This window comes from Macaca fascicularis, chromosome 4 (genome assembly GCF_037993035.2).
Source record: "Macaca fascicularis isolate 582-1 chromosome 4, T2T-MFA8v1.1".
NCBI lineage: Eukaryota > Metazoa > Chordata > Mammalia > Primates > Cercopithecidae > Macaca > Macaca fascicularis.
In genome coordinates this window covers 156,957,355-156,976,458 of record NC_088378.1, presented here as the reverse complement: position 1 = coordinate 156,976,458, position 19,104 = coordinate 156,957,355, and the positions used below count along the sequence as shown (strand labels likewise).

Here is a 19,104-nt window from a genome sequence, read left to right as displayed (position 1 = left end):
CCAAGGTCTGGGCAGTTTTAGAACTGGGATTTTTGATCTGGGCATCACACTCCACTGCTCCTCGGAAAGGTCTGAAGCAGTTCCACTTTATGAGAGACGGAATTATGCTCCAACTCTGGTTAACCTGCAGGAGATTTCTGAACAGGAACCGTTCACAGTTTGCTCAGCTGCCATACTTCTCTCTGTGGTCTTTGTTTCTGCTGTGTTTTGGTTTTCAAGACAATCATGAACCTCGCCACAATTGGAAGACATCTCATCTTTGATGGGCTCTGACAAGGCTGATGAGTTGGTTCCTGGACCCTCCATGGTTACTGTTGGGCTTTAGGCTAGAATTCTTCTGTACTTTCATCTCTTTGAATACTTTTCAGGCAGTAGTTAAGCAGGTCTGAAATTACATGTGAAATCAAATTTAAAAACAACTGATTATTTTCTCTTCCTCAGTCTTTCATCTACAAAATATAAATGCGAGTCCATTTTTTTTTGTGGAACTAAATTAGGGTCTGTTTGCCCGGTGCAGTAAGACCAGATATCCACACCAAGTTTTGCAGAAGGAGAAAGAAAGATGTTTATTTATTGGGCACCAAGCAAGGAGGACTATGCAGCTAATGCTTAAATCCTGACCTGCTTGACGGCTTGTAGGTTAGGGTCACATTTCAGGAAAGCAGAAGTTACAGGCACAATTATAAATCAATACATGGAGCTTACTCCTTGGTTTCGGCCTAAAGGGGTGGGATATTTTTGGGGGTGGCTACAAGTCATAGGTAGATTCAAGGATTTTCTGATTTGCAAAAACTTTGTTTAAAAATTTGGGGTCAGCAGAAAAGAACGTTGACTCCAGCCCGTGAGTGTGACTTTCTTCAGGTCCCTCAGGAAGAAATTTAGAAAAAAGAATGGGGCTCGGAGTTCAGTCCCTAGGTCCCCCTTATCTGAGGTCTGTGGTGGGCAGATCCCTTTGGTCGGGGTCAGGTTTCTGAAAAGCAACTCTGGAAACATGTGTTAAGATATTATCTTCAGTTTCTATAGTGGAACCAAACATCCCACGATTCTAGCTTCCGTGGCTATCGTTTTGGGCTACAATTACCTTTTTGCTTATCAAGTTGCTTATTTACTTCTCTGGGCTAGCTAGGTACCTAGAATTTCACTGAAAGAAACTCAAGATTTTCCTTCATTTCCATGCTTGGGGGGTGGGCACAGGTCCCTAAGAGGGGAGTCCCTGCTCTGTTTCACGTTTTCATTTTTTCTGAAATCTACAGCACCCCTCATCAACCTCTAGTGTCAGTTTCACAGTGGTTCCTATTAAGGCATGGTTGGCTGGAGTTGCTCATCATCATTTCTATTTAAAAACATAAAAATGTGACAGTGTTAAAGTTAGATTGCTGAGGATAGGATGAAATCCTTCATCAATATGGAGGCTTCTGTGACCCAATCTCATCAGAAGATCCTTGGCTTCGTTGATTCAGTGGCCAGGATGGGTTTTGCACTGGCCTCTTTGAGCAGTTTTCTCTTTGTGACAAGGCCAGTGAGGGTTAGGCTTGTAGTCTAGGAATGGTAGTTCTGAATCAAGGTCAAATCTTGGTCTAATTAGTGATATAATCTGTTCAACCAGTAAAATTAATAAATGGAATTTGCCCAAGAATAGGTGAAGCTGATACCTTTTATCAGAGAGACTCCACTGAGACCCCAGATATCTCACAATACCTTTCTTTTTGTTTCACCTTGGCTCATCTTGGTCCTATTACCTGCAGTAAAATTATTCCCAATGCCTATTTATACAACAGATCTCAGAAGTTGAGCCACAGGATTTTGATTTTTTGCTAAAGTATAAAAATGAAGACATTACGCTGAGAAGCTCTGAAGAAATTGTCAAGATTTCTACTAGTACCTGTTAGTGAATTAGAGTAGGCAGCATAGTCTTAGATAATGTATGAGTTAAAAGATATGTTGAAGTCCTAATCCCTAGTACTTATGAATGTGACCATATTTGGAAATAGGATCTTTGCAGATATCACCAAGTTAAGACGAGATCATACTGAAGTAGGGTGGGTCCTACTTAACAAAATCATTGTCTTTAGAAGAGGAGAAGAGATATGGAGACAGGGAGAACGCCTTGTGACAATGAACTCAGGCATCAGAGTGGCACGTTCACAAGCCGAGGAATGCCAAGGACTGCCATCAATGCCAGCAGCTAAGAGAAAGGCATGGAAAAGATTCTCCCCTAGAGCCTTTGAAGAGAGCATGGCCCCCCGTCACCTTGATTTTGGACTTCTGACCTCCAGTATTGTGACAGAGTACATTGCTGTTATTTGAAGCCATCTGGTTTGGGGTAATTTGCTACGGCAGTTCTAGGAAACTCCTACAGACAGGAAGGAGAAGCTGGCCCTGGTGTAGGGGTTATGGGTTTCCATGGAATTAGAAAACAGGCACTATCTCACTGTCTTCCTTGAGGGCTGTAAGTTAGAGGCAGGAGCCACCAGCATCACTGTGTGGGTAACTTTTCAGGCCCGTGGTTCATTCCATGTGGGAGAAGCTCCTGCAAGCCAACCACAGTTCTGCTAAAGCTCTGGGGCTGTTACCTTCAGGAGGAACCCAGGCTCACTGAGCAGCACAGCATAGTTTACAAAGGATCAGGTGCTTGGCTGGGTGCCAAAAGAAATAGCCGCTTGCCCTACAATGTCTCTTTCACAACTGTGCTCAGGGCCAGTTTCCCTGACAAAAGACAGAGCACATCAACTTGCTCCTGTGAAATCTAGGAGTTAATGCACCCAGTGTTTGTTCCTGGTCTATTTGATTCTGTGCCACCTTTCTTAGGGTTAACTGACATTCCCCATTCTGATTTTTCCAACCTAAGCATCGCCTACCTCTGTGTTTATGGCCTTCCAGCAAGACATTTTAGGGAGCTGATTTAGTTACCTTTAGTCTGCTAATTCCACTAGGGGCTTAATAACTATTGGCCAATAAATGTTTATTTTTGCATCCAGAAAAGGATGTCCTTTGACATGAATGCTGTGGTGCATTATCCAGAATTCTGCTCAGGACTGAAGCACTTACTTTTCCAGTTGCTGGGAGTGTTGGCTGCTGAGAGCTCATGGCAAGTCTCTCCTTAAGCTTTGCCTGAAGCAGGCTGCCTGGCCCGAAGTTATGTCCTTTGCTGGGCACTTTCTCCATTTAATGATTGGCCAATGCAGGAGTATAAAGGCCCAGTCCCCTTGCCTCAAGTAAGACATCGCTCAAGGGTCATCCCTCCTCCACAGCTCTGCATAGGATGGGCTGAGATCTTTATTGCAGCTACATCACAGTTTGATTTCTGCCCAATTCTCCTTCCCTTGCTTTCCTACAGGTCTTGTTCCTAAGAACATTGACTCCTCAGTGTGCACTCACTCCCTCACACAAATCTGTCTCAGGGGCTGTTTTCCAGCAACACTGATCTAAAAGATCCTTCTACTTGATCCTATGTAAGTGAGAAATACACTAACCACACTTATTAGATACAGAATCTGAAATGTAAGAGCTACAGGAAATAAAATAAAATGCCACGCTGTCTCTGCAATGTCTCTGTCCCCAACCTAATGGCTGGGCCTTTAAGGTTCTACAGCTCATCAGGGTTCTCATGTGTTCTGAGCACAGCACAGCTCTCAGTAGACATCCATTGAATAAGGTAATGGACAAGTGTTCACAGAATTTACCTTGGCCCTGGAATCAACTAAATGGGCTTTTAACAAGGTTTTATATCCCTTTGAGGCTGTGCCCAGTGCTTCACACCTGTAATCCCAGCACTTTGGGAGGCCAAGGTGGGCAGATCACTTGATGTCAGGAGTTCAAGACCAGCCTGTCTCTACTAAAAAAAAAAAAAAAAAAAAAGCCAGGTGTGGTGGAGTGCACCTATAATCTCAGCTACTTGGCAGGCTGACGCACGAGAATCGCTTGAACCCAGGAGGTGGAGGTTACAGTGAGCTGAGATTGTGCCACCGTACTCCAGCCTGGGTGAAAGAACAAGACTGTGACTCAAAAAAAAAAAAGAAGTTTTATATCCCTTTGTAATGGGGAGGAAGGTCTTTGGAGTCAGTATTAGTTTCCTATGGCTATATTATTATTAAGGCCAAATAAAGACAAGAGAAATTTATTCTCTCACAGCTCTGGAGGCCAGAGTCCAAAATCCAGGTGGCCCAGACCATGCTCCCTCTGAAGACTCCAGGGAAGGTCTGTCCCCGCCTCCTCCCTGCTTCGGTGGTTTGCTAGTCCTCTTCAGCATTCTTTAGCTTGTAGATGCATCATGCTGAGCTCTGTGTTCATGTTCCCACGGCATTCTCCCTATGTGTGTGTCTGTATGCCTGAATTTCCCCTTTTTATGAGGACACCAGTGATATCGGAATGAGGTCCCATCCTACTCTAGTATGACCTCATCTTAACTAATTCCGTCTTCAACAACCCTCCTTCCAAATAAGATCACATTCGGAGGTACTGGGAGTCCAAAACGTCAACATATAAATTTTGGTAAGGACATAATTCAATCCATGACATGGTGCCTCCCACCATTTTCTATGGTGTTTTCATTTTTGGGTTCTGAATCCCAGATTCTCCACCATGCCCTGTTGTAGGAATGCTGGGGCTGCAGAAGGAAGGTGACGGAAACAATGGGACCCGCAGCAGCGCGTCTGAGGCAGAGGTGGTCAGGTTCTAGTTGTTAGAGGATTAATAATACTGCAGAGCCCAACCTCAACCACAGGGCCTGGCTGGATTGGGAAAAGGTTCTGTGCATTTGGTTGGTGGCTACAAACACAACTATGTATCATTCTTTAATTGATGCAAATACTCCTCCCTCAAGAACAAGGAACTTAATTCCTCACTTCTTAAGTGGACGCTATGCATGTAATTTCCTTCCAAAGTTTGGAAAGGGGAAAAAAAGAGTCATTTCACAGTAGAGAAACCTGACAAACATCCCTTCGGCCAGGAGATCAAGGTCAATGTCAACAGTGATAAGTCGTGTTGGTAGTGCGTAGCCTTGATATGATGCAATGAAAATGGCACTTCACCTCTGTGGTCTTCCTCCCCAAAATTCACAACCACATACAACCATGAGGGGAAAGATCAGGCATGTCCCGACTGAGGGACGGCCTACAAAATACCTAGCACTTCTCAAAACCATCAAGGCCATCAAAACCAAGAAGGGTCGGAGAAGATGTCATAGCCATGAAGAGCCTAAGGAGACACAATGACTAAATGTAACGTGGCATTCTGGAGAGAACCCTGGAACAGAAAATAGACATTAACTATAAACTAAGGAAATCTGAATAAAGTATGGACTTTAGTTAACATGAATGCATCAGTGTGGGTTCATGGAGTGTAGCAAATGGACCACAGTGATACGTTAATAACAGGAAACTGGGAAAGGAATATGTGCAAACTGTAGCTCCCCAATTTTGCTGTAAATCTAAAACTCTTTTAAGATGAAAGAGTTTTTAAGAATATAATTTTAAAAGTACCCTTTGATTATTTTCTCTAAGTACTGATCATTCCACCTGTGTTGAAAGGATTTGTCTTTGCTTTCACTGGACTTCCTTGGCTTCCTTTTATCATAGCCTTAACCACAGGCTACAGTATAATTATTGAAAAGGCACCCATGCCCTTGTCATGAGTCCGTGTCTCTAAGGCATTGCTGCCTACGTGTTTGAGATTTCTTTGGCCAGACATGTCTTTATACGTCTATTCTAATTTGTGGTTCTCAACCTTCCCTCTGCCAAGATACTTCTGCAGAGTAGTTTTCCACCCGGGTAGCACATGGAAACACCTGGGAAAGTTTTACAAATCCTGTTGCCCAGCCCAGGCCCCAGTCGGCTTCAGGTGATCCAATGTGCAACCCAGGTCGAGAACCACTGCTGTGTCCTACTCCCCCATGGCTGTCCTCTGTGTTTCAGGGACTTCCTACCAGCCCCACTCACTCCAGTTCTGCTTTATACTCCTACTTTGGTAAGCTAGGTGATTTTTCATTTCAAAAACTTCAGTAAAGAGTTCTCTCCTTTATTTCTTAGCGAACAGTTTTATCTCACAGCTACTCAAGAACAGAAGGCAGGCTGGGTGTGGTGGCACATGCCTGTGATCCTAGCACTTTGGGAGGCAGAGGGAGGGGGGATTGCTTGAGCCCAGGAGTTCCAGACCAGCCAAGGCAACATGGCGAAACCCTGTCTATACAAAGATGAAAAAACCCATTAGCCCAGTGTGGTGGCAGGCACCTGTAATCTCAGCTACCCAGGAGGCTGAGGTGGGAGGATCACTTGAGCCTGGGAGGTTGAAGCTACAGTGAGCTGTGATCGTTCCACTGCACTCCAGCATGGGCAACAGAGTGAGACCCTGTCTCAAAATTTAAAAAAACCCAGAAAACAAAAAAACAAAACAAAACGAAACAAAAAAACACAAAAAACAGAAGGCAGAGAAGAGTGGCCACTGTAAAAGTTTGTTTATTCCCAGGGATAATATTTTTAAAATACATAACAAGGAGGACATTGACCAATCTGACCACTGGTGGGAGGTAAACAATTGATAGGGAAGCGCTTGTTGGTTGAATACCAGCCCTGCTTATTCCTCCCCTACCTCTATTTAACCAGAGAACTTAAAGGAGTAGATATGGAGCGGGAAAGAGAAAATTCTCCATTCTTACTGTGCCTGGCATGCTGGGAGTAATGGGGACACTGAGGCACCCAAGAGGCAAAATTAGAGTTCCCATCAGCTGCTCAACCCCCTCAGAACTTTGAGAGGGAAACAAGATAGAAGCTCCTCCACCTTGGATGAATTTGCTCAAGCTGTTCTCCTAAGATTATGACTTATACTCCTTGGAAATTTTTGTGTTCACCCTGTTCCAGAATGAAGGCTGAATCCAGAAAAGCTTCACCCCACTCCCTTCTCCAACATGACACAGAATAAAGAGGGTCAGAGTACGGGTATTTTATCGTTTTAACCTGAACCCTGGAAGCCAAAGGACAGACCTGCACAGGATTATCTTCCACAAGTATGGGTAATCACTTGGACCTATTGACTCTGCATCTGGTCAAGCACTCCAGAATGCCATGGACAGCTATAGGATTCCTCACTGAGCAAATGTTGACTTACCCTGTGGTTCTCCTGACACTATTATAAAGTCTATTCCATCAGAGACTAAGTTGTTAAAAAATGAAGAACTTGGTTTTAGTTTATTGTCTGTTGTTCGAGGAGTATTTATGGAAAATTGCAATATTACTATTCCACATGAACCAATCAATATACTGCCACTTTCACAAGTTAAAATTGGGAAAAAAGATGGTCTTTGTTTTAGAAAGTGCTAATATCTTATTCTTTTTTTCAATTTTCTGTTATATGCTTAAGAAGCTCTTGTACTGTCCCTTAATTTTGCTATAAAATATCCTTTACATTAAATATTATAACAAAGACAAAAACTAATTTGGTCTGCATAATACCTTCTCTCTCAACCTAAATGTCCATCAACAGATGATTGGATAAAGAAAATGTTACATATATGTGTACATATATATACATATTTTTGACTTTCAATGTCCTTGTTATGCATACACACACACACACATATGCGCACACACACAGACACACATACATACAAACCATGGAGTACTACTCAGTCATAAAAAAGAATGAATCATGTCTTTTGCAGTAACATGGGTAGAACTGGAGGACATTATCTTAAGTGAAACGACTCAGAAACAGAAAGTCAAACACTATATGTTCTTACTTATAAGCAGGAGCCAAATAATGTTTACAGATGAACATAGAGTATGGAATAATAATTATTGGAGACTCTGAAAGGTGGGAAGGTGGGAGGGTGAGGGATGAGAAATTTCTTAATGGAAGGTTACACTGAAAGTCCAGACTTCATCACTACATAATGTATCCATGTAACAAAACTACACTTGTACCTTTTACATTTATACAAATTTTTTTTAAATGATTTCAAATGATGTTTAAATGAATTACATATATACCCTAACTTGTTTTGTTCATTTTCTTTTTCCTTCCAATCTTTAAAAAAAAGTTTTTATATAATACAAACACATTTCCAACATTAAATATCCTTAAATCTTTAAAGTTGAAGATAAAAACATAATACCAAAAAGCAAAGACAATGTTTGATCCAAATAACACATCTTACATTTTCTAAATGAAGGTGTTTATCATTGTAATTTGCACAACTGATTTACTGCATTTTCCAGTATTTCTGCCGCTTGACTCTATCTGCTGACTAAAGTTAATTCTGTTAACGGTTATTATCCTAAAGGTTTTTTTTTTTGTAGTTTCTAAATTGGTTTAATTTGGAGAAAGAACATATGCTGCAGATAAAATAACAATGAAAGAACATATTTTAGTAAAATTTACGTGCTTGTCACTCTATGTTATAATAAATGTTTCATCTAATTTTCAGATTGTTGTAATCTTTTCACTATCACTTGCTCACGAGTTTATGCAAAGCGGTAATACTTTGATAAATGATTCTTTACACACTTGAAATTTTTTTTGTGCTTTCTGAGTGTTTATCATAATGAATCTTTTAAATAACTATTTTATTAAAGGCAAATTCAACTGAAGAATAGTTTTGCTTATGTTGAGTTGCATTTTGCAATATTGTCATGATAATGACTTAATGAGGCTCTGCTTTTCTGATTATTTCTTGAATTAGAAAAGTAATATTTGCTCATGTTTTAAAAACTGCTCCTGAATCACTGTCTTTTAATAAAGTTTTTAAAAACTGTTTTTATTGAAGTATGGTCCATACAGAAAATGCACAAATCATAAGAGTATAGCTCAGTGAATTATAACAAATTGAATGCTCCAGTGAACAACCATGAAGGTCAAGGTAAAAAATATTACCAGCACACCCACATTTCTCTTTGTGCCCATTCCAACGACTGCATTCTCTTTCCTCAAAACTTCCCCCTCCTCAAAAAACAAAACAACAACAAAAACCCACAACTGTCCTGACTTGTAACTCTTTAGTTTTTCTGTCTGTACTTTATATGAATGGAATCATACTATATAATCTCTTTCATGTCTGGCTTCTTCACCGGTCCTAATGTTTGTAAAATGCATTTGTATCACGAGTGCAGGTAATTGCATTTATTATCTTTATTTCAATTTCATTGTATGACTGTACCACAACTAAGCTATCTATTCTACTATTGATAGAAATTTTGGTTATTTTCAGGCTGGGGCTTGTGATGGTTAATTTTATGTGTCAACTTGACTGAGCTATGGGGTGCCCAGATATTTTGTTAAACACTATTCTGGGCATTCCTGGATGAGATTAACATTGCATCATTAGACTGAGTAAAGCAGATTGCCCTCCCTAATGTGGGTGGCCCTCATGCAATCACTTGAACGCCTGAATAATAATTTTTTTAAAAAGGTGATCTTCCGCTGGCTAAGTGATAATTCCTCCTGCCTACTGGTCTTTAAATTGAGACATTGGCTTTTTCCTGCCTTTGGACTTGAACCAAAACATCAGTTCTTCCTGGGTGTGGAGCTGCATCATTGGCTCTCTGGGTCCCAGGCCTTCAGATTGAGACTGGAACTTACACCATTGGTTCTTCTGAGTCTCCAGCTTGCCTAGGGCAGATTTGGGACTTGTCAGCCTCCATAATTGCATAAGCCAATTCCTTATAATAAAACTCCTTCTACATATACAAATCCTATTGGTTCTATTTCCCTGGAGAACTCTAATTCAGGGCTCTTATTAATAATAGTACTGTGAGCATTTTTTTTTTTTGGGGGGGGATGGGGTCTCACTCTGTTGCACAGGCTGGAGTGCAATGCTGTGATCTTGGCTCACTGCAACCCCTGCTTCCCCAGTTCAAGCGATCCTCCTGCCTCAGCCTCCTCAGTAGCTGGGACTACAGGTGCATGCCACCATGCCTAGCTAATTTTTATATTTTTAGCAGAGACGAGTTTTCACCAGGTTGGCCAGGCTGGTCTCAAACTCCTGACCTCAGGTGATCCACCCACTTTGGCCTCCCAAAGTGCTGGGATTACAGGTGTGAGCCACCACGCCCGGCCCTGTGAGCATTTTTGAACCTGTCTTTTGGTGTATTTGAGGCATTTCTCTTAGCTATATGTCTAGGAGGGGATTTCTAGGTTAAAAGGTAAGCATATGCTTAACTTTAGTAGATACTAATAGTTTTCCAAAGTGGTTATTATGCCGGCTCTTTACCATCCCTACCTTGCTCACCAGGAGAGTATGAGTGTCTACCTTGCTCCACAGTGAGACCAGCTTTGTGTCGGTTTGGTTTGTCAGTCTTTCAAGTTTTGTCCATTCTGTGAGGTGTGTACAGGTACTGCATTTTGGGTTTAATTTGCATTTCTCTGGTGACTAATGAGGTTGAGACATTTGTCTATCTCCTGTGAAGTGTCTGTTCAAATCTTGTTTTCTCTTTATCTTTACCTCGATATGTATAATAAATTTTAAAAATCACTTACTGATTTCCTCTTCTCTAAATTATTTAAATTCTTCACTTGTTAAAGGTAGTGTTTTTGTCTACTCATTATCAAAGATGAAAATTTTATCTCACCTATTCTATCTCTAAAATTTCTCCACCTCACAATGTGTGTTAGTTATAATTCTTCTAGGCTTTGTCTTAAAATTTTAAGTGATACACTTAAACTTCTGTTTTGTGATCAAATATAGAATCTGTGGATTCCTCACCATATAAAAGAAGTCACCTGGAAAAGTCCTTGGCACGTAGCAGGGCTTCAGCAAATACTTGCTGAAGAAACAGAGGGAGAGAAAGGATAAGAGAGAAAGGATGAGAGATAAGTAGTAGATAGGGAGTACATCCATATTTTTCTCCCCCATTCCCATGCATTTATGTCAGTAATATAATTTTGTTTATATATTGAAGGTTTGTAAAATTTACATTTTGATCTATATTATGGTTGCCTTCCACATTTTATCTATAGGCTGGTTTTAAAAATTCAAACTAAAAAACAGTATATGATCATGTGATCACGATGACCAATTGTATCCCCCAAAATGGCTACAGCAGTATTTTCAGTCCCACGTGATCTTCCAAAGCCTTGCCACTCTCCCATCAAGAGCTAGAATCTAACTCCCCTTCCTTTGAGCCCCAGTGGGTTTCTGTTGACTACCTGGCCTAATAAAGTCCAGTGCCACTGATGCTCTGTGACTTAGTCCAGATATAACAGGCAACATAGCTTCAGCCTGATTCTTTCTTGGAGACCTGAGCCATGTCTGGCTACACTGAAGTTGCATGCTGGAAGGCCACATGGTCACAGAGAGATGCCAAAGAATTCCCAGCTGTCCTAGCCCTCAGCTGTCCAGCTCTCTTCTTCCCAGTCCAGGCACCAGACCTGTGCACACAGAAGCCTTCAAGATGACTCTAGGACCAGCCTCCATTGCACTGCAACCTCACAAGACACTTTGCACCAGAATCATCACCCAGTTGAGCTACTCCCAAATTTCTTGCCCACAGAAACCATGAGAGAGAATAAATGATTGTTGTCTTAAGCCATTATGTTCTGAGGCAATGTGTTATGTAGCAGTAGATAACTAGTTCAATCACTTACTGTAAAACCAGTTAGCACGGTTGAACCCATAGAGAAAAAGGAATATTGTTCTATTTTATTAAACTTGTGCCACTCACAGAAAAATATTTTAAACTCAAAATCAAATTAATGCTCTCTTCTTACTCTACTCAAAACTATGCCATATTTTCATTTACTTCATATCTGAAAACAACTGCTTTGTACAGCTTTAAAAAATTTTTTTTCAGTTTTTATCTGGCTTTCATTTTCTTTGTAAACAGGAAAGATAGTTGCTTTATATTTCGTATTAGAATCTATCTTCTTCTTGAAGGCATTCTTCACAGAGTTCTCTGGTCTATTCACACTGACTGCCACATAGCTGCTATCAAACTGGGATTTCATGTCAGTACTGTCTAGATTAGCACCCAGTATTTTTGGGTCTCTTTCTTGGATTCCTTTGTTCTATTAGAACATACACTAAGGGCTGGGCTTGGTGGCTTGTGCCTGTAATCTCAGCACCTTGGGAGGCTGAGGCCGGAGGATTTCTTGAGGCCAGGAGTTTGAGACCAGCTTGGGCAACATAGCAAGACCCTGTCTAAAAAAAAAAAAAAAAAAAAATTTGCTGTGCATAGTGGTGCACACTTGTCAGGAGGCTGAGATGAGAGGATCACTTGAGCCCAAAAGTTGGAGGCTGCAGGGAGCCATCATTGTACCACTGCACTCCAGCCTGAGCAACAGAGCAAGACCTTGTTTCTAAAAATAGATTTTTAAATTTAAAAATAAAAATAGATAAAAAAACAAATAACACTCATTTTTAAGGATGCATAAATCATAAAGTTTCTGAATCATTGCATATCTTGCAGTCTTCTCAATTTTGCCCTTACTCTTCATTGTTTAGCCTCCAATCATCTAGTCCCCAGTCATTCTCCCTCAATATTTTAAAGACATGACTCCACTGTCTACTAGCTTTCAGTGTTGCAGGACAAGGTCTATTGTCCATCTTATATTTGTTCTTTGGAGGTCATCTATTTTTCTCTCTGAAAAACCCCGGGATTTTCTCTTTAGCCTTAGTGTTCTAAAATTTATACAGACATGTCTAAGTATGGGCGACTGTCATTTTATTCAAATGCTTGACATTTGTTGGGCTTTTTCAAATCAAAGACCTGAGTCTTTTTTCAGAGCAAAGCAATTTTCTTTTTTGTGTCTTGGATTACATTCTCCCTTGCATTGTTTCTAGAACTCCTTTAAGATAAACACTGGGCCTCTGTATCTATTTTCACGGATGTAATTTTTATGTCTTTTTCTTTTTATATCTGGTCTTCTGGGAAATGCCCTTTTTCAACAATGTCCCTAATTTGGTCTTCAGCTTTCATTCTGTTTAGATTTATCATTGATTTAAAAACAAAATTTGACCATCATTTTAAATTTGCAATAACTTTTTCTTGTTCTCTAATTGATCCCCTTTGCCTTCAAAGCAGCCAGTACTTGTTTTATAGATGCAATAACTTCTCAAATCTCTCTGAGGATAAACATAAGTTTAATCTTATTGTTTTTTTCTGTTTCTTCAGAAATGATCTGTGTTCAGCTCCATATTTCTCTTACCTCTCATTCATCAAATGCCTGGAGATCCTTTGTTGATCATTCATATGTATAATTGAAGAATTCTGTTGATTACATAGGTCATATAAGATGTGTTTCATGAAGAGCTGTGTTTATTTGAAAGGCTATTTTTGAATGGGAAGGCTGATCATGATTCTGTGTAAGCGGACGGCTCTGCCACAGTCAAGTTTCATCTAGCCAGCAAGTTCAGTGCTATTACAATTGTCCAAAGGGGAAGGACTTTATCTATATGCAGGGTGGAACTACACTTTGGACCGGAGCTGGGTTTCTGTTTATTGTAGAGGCTCTAAATCCTTTCAGGCTGGACAATACTTCTGTCACTACTCAAGCCCCACATCCCTCCTATAGAAAGTCTGCTTTCTACAGAATATACTCATTGGTGCTCCAGCTGGGGGAAAACAGCTTCTCTATATATGGAGTGGGGAGGGTGGGCCTGGCTGGCCCAGCTGTTCTGTGGTTTGTCTCTTCTGTGGTTACCTAACCTGATCACTGCTCTAGGTCCATGTTTGTTCTTTTTCACTCATTGGCTCCAAGCTTGGAGCCTCTCTAGGTAAGGACTATGAGTGAAGTCGTCTCACTTACATGTTGATGGCTTGTATATTACTCTGCTTTGGTATATCTATATGGATCATATGCTTGCTGACTCTTGGAAATTTATCCAAGTCATTAACATTTCTGCTGATGACACTCTTTCTGTTTCAGCATTCTAATAGACTTATTCATCCTTTATATATCTTTATTCTCATTTCAATAGGATCTTGGAAGAAAGAGTAGGCAAATATGCATGCTCTGTGTGCCTTCTTGAACTGGGATTGTCCAAAAAATTCCTAAATTTTTTAATTACCTAAAAATATTTTATTTAGGCAATAAAGCATTTCTATATTTCCCTGAATCAGAGAAGATAGAATTATGTTACTGTTTCTAATGGAAAAACTGTGGATTCAGAAAGTCAGATGAATAATCTTGTCCACTATTGATATGGTTTGGACTTGTGTCCCTATCCAAATCTCATGTCGAATTGTAACTCCCCAATGTTGCAGGAGGGGCCCAGTGGGAGGTGATTGGATCAGGGAGTTGGATTTCCCCTTTGCTGTTCTCATGATAGTGAGTGAGTTCTTACAAAATCTGGTTGTTTAAAAGTGTGTGGCACCTCCCTCTTTGCTCTCTTCCTCCTGCTTCAGACATGTAGGATGTGCCTGCTTCCCTTTCATCTTCCACCATGATTGTAAGGTTCCCGAGGCCTCCCCAGTCATACTTCCTCTACAGCCTACAGAACTGTGAGTCAATTAAACCTCTTTTTTTCCTTATTAAATTAACCAGTCACAGGTAGTTCTTTATAGCAATGTGAGAATGAACTCTTAAGTAGCATAGTTATTTAAGGCTTGGTCTTTGAGTCAGACAACCTAGAATAGATTCTTGGTTACTTTACTTACTAGCTAGGTGACAATGAGCAATTACTTGAACTCTCTGGGCCTCAGTTTTCTCATCTGTAAAATGGAGATTATGATACCTTCCTTGCAGGGTGATATAAAGATCAGAGTACTCAACAGAGTGCCTGGCATGAAGTAATCTAATGGTATGCAGTAGCAGCAGCTGCTGCAATACTAGCACTATCATCACAGTTATGAGACATTCTCCCTGTTATTATTCTACCTTCAGCTTGATATTGTTTTTCTAATTCACCAGAGCTATAAGACCTTTATGGGTTTCAGTCTTGTTTGGATGACCTTCAATCCCTGCCTCTGCTTTAATTTCCAGATTACAGAAAGTATTTCAAAGATAAGGGAGTACAAATTAAATACAGATGATGGAACAGGATAAATATTATAATAACACCCGTTGTTTTACAGCAAAGATTTTCCAGCATTTATCTCACTTATTCTTTCAAAACATTATGATGTATGTAGTTTAGGTATTTATTGGACATTTATCCAATGAACTTTTTTGAACAAGTTAACTTTCTGGGCACCTGTTATGGGGGACAGCAATTGTTTTTGCAATTAACACAGGATTTTTAAAAGAAACATTTAAATCAAATGTATTTCTCATAATACAGGGGCCCATATTCTAAATTATAGAGATACTCACTTTTAATAACTGGCAGGTGTGCCTTGGAAACTGGAAAGTTGAAAAGCACTGCCCTATGCTAAGAGTTTCTTTTCAAAAATCTCTTTCTTTTAAAAATGGGGCAGTCCAACACAGAATTTCAATATGTAAAATAGACAAACGAGGGGCTGCTCTGGTTGAGAAGGGGGTTTGGGGACGTGGAACTCTGCCTACTGGGTATCCCCTTGCCCTTCAGCAGCTGGCAATGGGAAGGCTGCAGAACCACAACTTTATCCCTCTAGAGCAGCGATCCCCGAACCCCGGCCTTGGATGAGAACCGTGCCTCACAGCAGGAGGTGAGTGGCACGCGGGTGAGCATTACTCCCTGAGCTCTGCCTCCTGTCAGATCAGCGGCAGCATTAGATTCCCATAGGAGTGCAAACCCCATTGTGCATCCAAGGGATCTAGGCTGTGCTCTCCTTATGAGAATCTAACTAATAATGGCTGATGATCACAGGTGGAACAGTTTCATTCCCAAACCACTCCCCATATGGAAAAATTGTCTTCCATGACACTGGGCCTTAGGGACAAAAAGATTGGGGACCACTGCTCTAGAGTTCTAAGGAGCAGCATTTAAAAACCATTGATCTGACTTCTTCCAAAGACGATTTCTCCAGTTTCCATCAAAAAGCTACTAGATTTAAGTGTCTTCTTTATATGCCAGACAAATGTCTACAATATTTTCTTTCTTTTTTTTAAGATGGAGTCTCTCTCTGTGGCCAGGCTGGAGTGCAGTGGTGCAATCTTGGCTCACTGTAACCTTTGTCTACCGGGGTCAAGAGATTCTCTTGCCTCAGCCAGTTGGGACTACAGGCATGTGCTACCACACCTGCCTACTTTTAGAGATGGGGTTTCACCATGTTGGCCAGGATGGTCTTGATCTCCTGACCTCATGATCCGTCCGCTTCAGCCTCTCAAAGTGCTGGGATTACAGGTGTGAGACACCGTGCCCGGCCCTATAATAGTTTTAATCTTCCTGGTTACCACTCCTGGAAGACGTTACTATTCTATTGTTATAGTAAGGAAACCATAGTTCAAAGAGGCGGGTAACTTACCCAAAGTTCCACAGCTCATAAACAGAGGATTGGTTCCCTCACAAATGTCTGACTCCAAATTCTTTGTCTTTCTATTGCCTCAAATTGAATGAGAAAATCTCTAGGCACCTTTCTGGCAATATAATTCTATAATTTCAAAGTACTTTTAAAAGAGAGGAGTATAAATCATTGATCAAAACATACACACTGCTGGGCGCAGTGACTCACACCTGTAATCCCAGCACTTTGGGAGGCCAAGGCCTGAGGATCACCTGAGGTCAGGAGTTCAAAACCAGCCTGGCCAACATGGTGAAACCCCGTCTCTACTAAAAATACAAAAACTAGCCGGGCATGGTTGAGGAGGCTGAGGCAGGGAGAATCGCTTGAACCTGGGAGATGGAGGTTGCAGTGAGCCAAGATCGTGCTATTGCACTCCAGCCTAGGCGACAGAGTGAGACTCCCTCTCAAAACAAACAAACAAACAAACAAACACCCTGAGCCAAAACTGAGATAGAGCGAGCGAGGGAGAGAGAAAGAAAATTTGAAGGCAGCCAGGGATGGATTTTGACTAGTCCATTTTCTAAAGTCATTGGCTCTTTCTAAATTTATTGTAGAGAGAAATATTTTTTTAGATGCTTCCCTCCCAGGTAGTTTTGCCTGGTTCCATCATTCTCAACAGAAACCCTGGTTACTTACTCTGCTGTTCATGGCCCTTGGGGTCTTGTTTAGTTTGTGATGATCTCCTTCCGGACCTGTTCTGTCAATGATTCTGTTGCTGAATTTCCTGGGCTCTCACTACATGCACTGCACTGCACTAAGTGCCCAGAGGCAGAATCCCTGCCCTTAAGGCAGGTACACACAGGTTAGGACAAGAGAGACATATTTGGGAGGATAACAAGGAAGTCATACTACACATGTCAGTGAGAATCACAGAAAAGAGTATTCTAGAATGCACAGGTGGGAGCGCTCACTGTGCTCTTGTCCAGTTAGGAAAGGCTTTGGGGAGGAAGAAGAGCTTGAACTGAGGCTCCAGGATAGATGGAACTTCAAGTAAGAGAGGAGAGGTGAGGTTAATTCCAGATAGAGAAACAGGCAATGGATAGAACGATCTGGCTGGAGAAGAGGGCTTGCGTCTGCCAGCACCGTTATCTACTGGCAATACCGAAGACACTTTCTGTCCACCCCACTTCACCACAGGAATATAGGCTCAGTAAAAGCACCTATTCCATATGAGCCCATCTTGAGTCTTTGAAAAAAATAAAATAGTGTCTCACCGAAAGGGAGAAGAGATCACTTCTACATATGTCTTCCCTTGTGTCAGCACCTTGGGGCAGGAATTCTGTGGATCTAAATCCTTAGGAAATAAAACTCTGGGTCGGGATTGTGTTAGTTTTCTAGGGAGGTCATAGCAAAGTACCACAAACCGGGTGGCTTAAAACAACAGACATTTATTCTCTTACAGTCTGGAGTCTAGATGTCTGAAATTAGGGCATTGGCAGGGCCACATTCCCTCTGTCACCTGCGGGGGAGAATCCTTCCTTGTGTCCTCTGGCTCTAGTGTCTTACTGGCAGTCCTTGGCATTCCTTGTCTTTGCATCTGCAGCACTTCAATTGCTGCCTTTGTGGACCTACGGCTGTCATCTCCCTGTGTGTCTCTCTCCACTTCTTCTTCTTTTTTTTTTTTTTTTTTTTGAGACAGTCTTGCTTTATCACCCAGGCTGGAGTACAATGGCACAATCTTGGCTCTCTGCAACCTCCGCCTCCTGGGTTCAAGCAATTCTCGTGTCTCAGCCTCCTGAGTAGCTGGGATTACAGGCATGAACCACAATGCCTGGCTAATTTTTTTTTTCATGTTTTTTGTAGAGACAGGATTTTGCCATGTTGCCCAGGCTGGTCTCGAACTCCTGAGCTCAGTCAATCCACCTGTCTTGGCCTCCCAAAGTGCTAGGATTACAGGCATGAGCCACTGCACCCAGCCATATTCTCTCCACTTCTTATAATGACACCAGCCCCATTGGATTAGGAGTCCACCCTGCTCCAGGATGGACCCAACTAGTTACATCTGCAATGACCCTGCTTCCAAATAAGGTCACATTCTGAGGTATAGAGTGTTAGAATTTCAACATATGTTTTGTAGGGTGATATAGTTTGAGTATTTGTCACCTCCAGTCTCATGTTAACATGTGATCTGCAGTGTTGAAGGTCAACCCAGTAGGAGGCATTTGGGTGATGAAGATAGATCCCTCATGAATGACTTGGTGCTGTTCTTGCAGCAATGCATGAGTTCTCACTATGTTAGTTCGCGTGAGAGTGGGATGTTTAAAGGAGCATGGCACCTCTCTCGTTCCCTCTTTCATCGTGTGACATGCCTGCTTCTCCTTTACCTTTTGCCATGATTGTAAGCTTCCTGAGGCCTCACTAGAAGCAAACGAGGCACCATGCTTCTTGTACAGTCTGCAGAACCGTTAGCCAAATAATCTCTTTTCTTTATAAATTACCCAGCCTCAGGTGTTTCTTGATAGCAACACAAAATGGACTAACACAGGGGGATGCAAGTCAACCCATCAAAGGAGTGAACAGGATGATTACAGGACCTGAGGAGAAGGGTTTTGGCTGGGAAGGAGAGGGCAGTGAGATTTTGAAGACCAGTTAGCATCTACTTTAGAGACTGATCTTCTGGATGCCCCCTTTTACCCCTATGAACTTCTCTTTGACCTCTTGAAAAACGTTTTTCAAGTGAAACTATGAGTAATTTCCTCACAAATTTCTGTGAAACTTTGGGATCGTGAGTCAATGAATAAAGCATAAAAGC

The 19,104-nt window shown here is 41.3% G+C and overlaps 1 long non-coding RNA gene across 2 annotated transcripts in view; it reads left to right on the top strand.

The window, feature by feature from the left end:
• The window catches only part of LOC123572896 (uncharacterized), a 187,695-nt gene extending 178,995 nt beyond the window's left edge, over positions 1-8,700 (top strand). For both annotated transcript variants that reach the window (XR_010586530.1, XR_010586531.2), the window contains exon 3: positions 6,855-8,700. This is a non-coding gene — a long non-coding RNA (uncharacterized lncRNA). The remainder of the gene's footprint in view (positions 1-6,854) is intronic.
• The last annotated feature ends 10,404 nt before the right edge of the window (positions 8,701-19,104 follow it).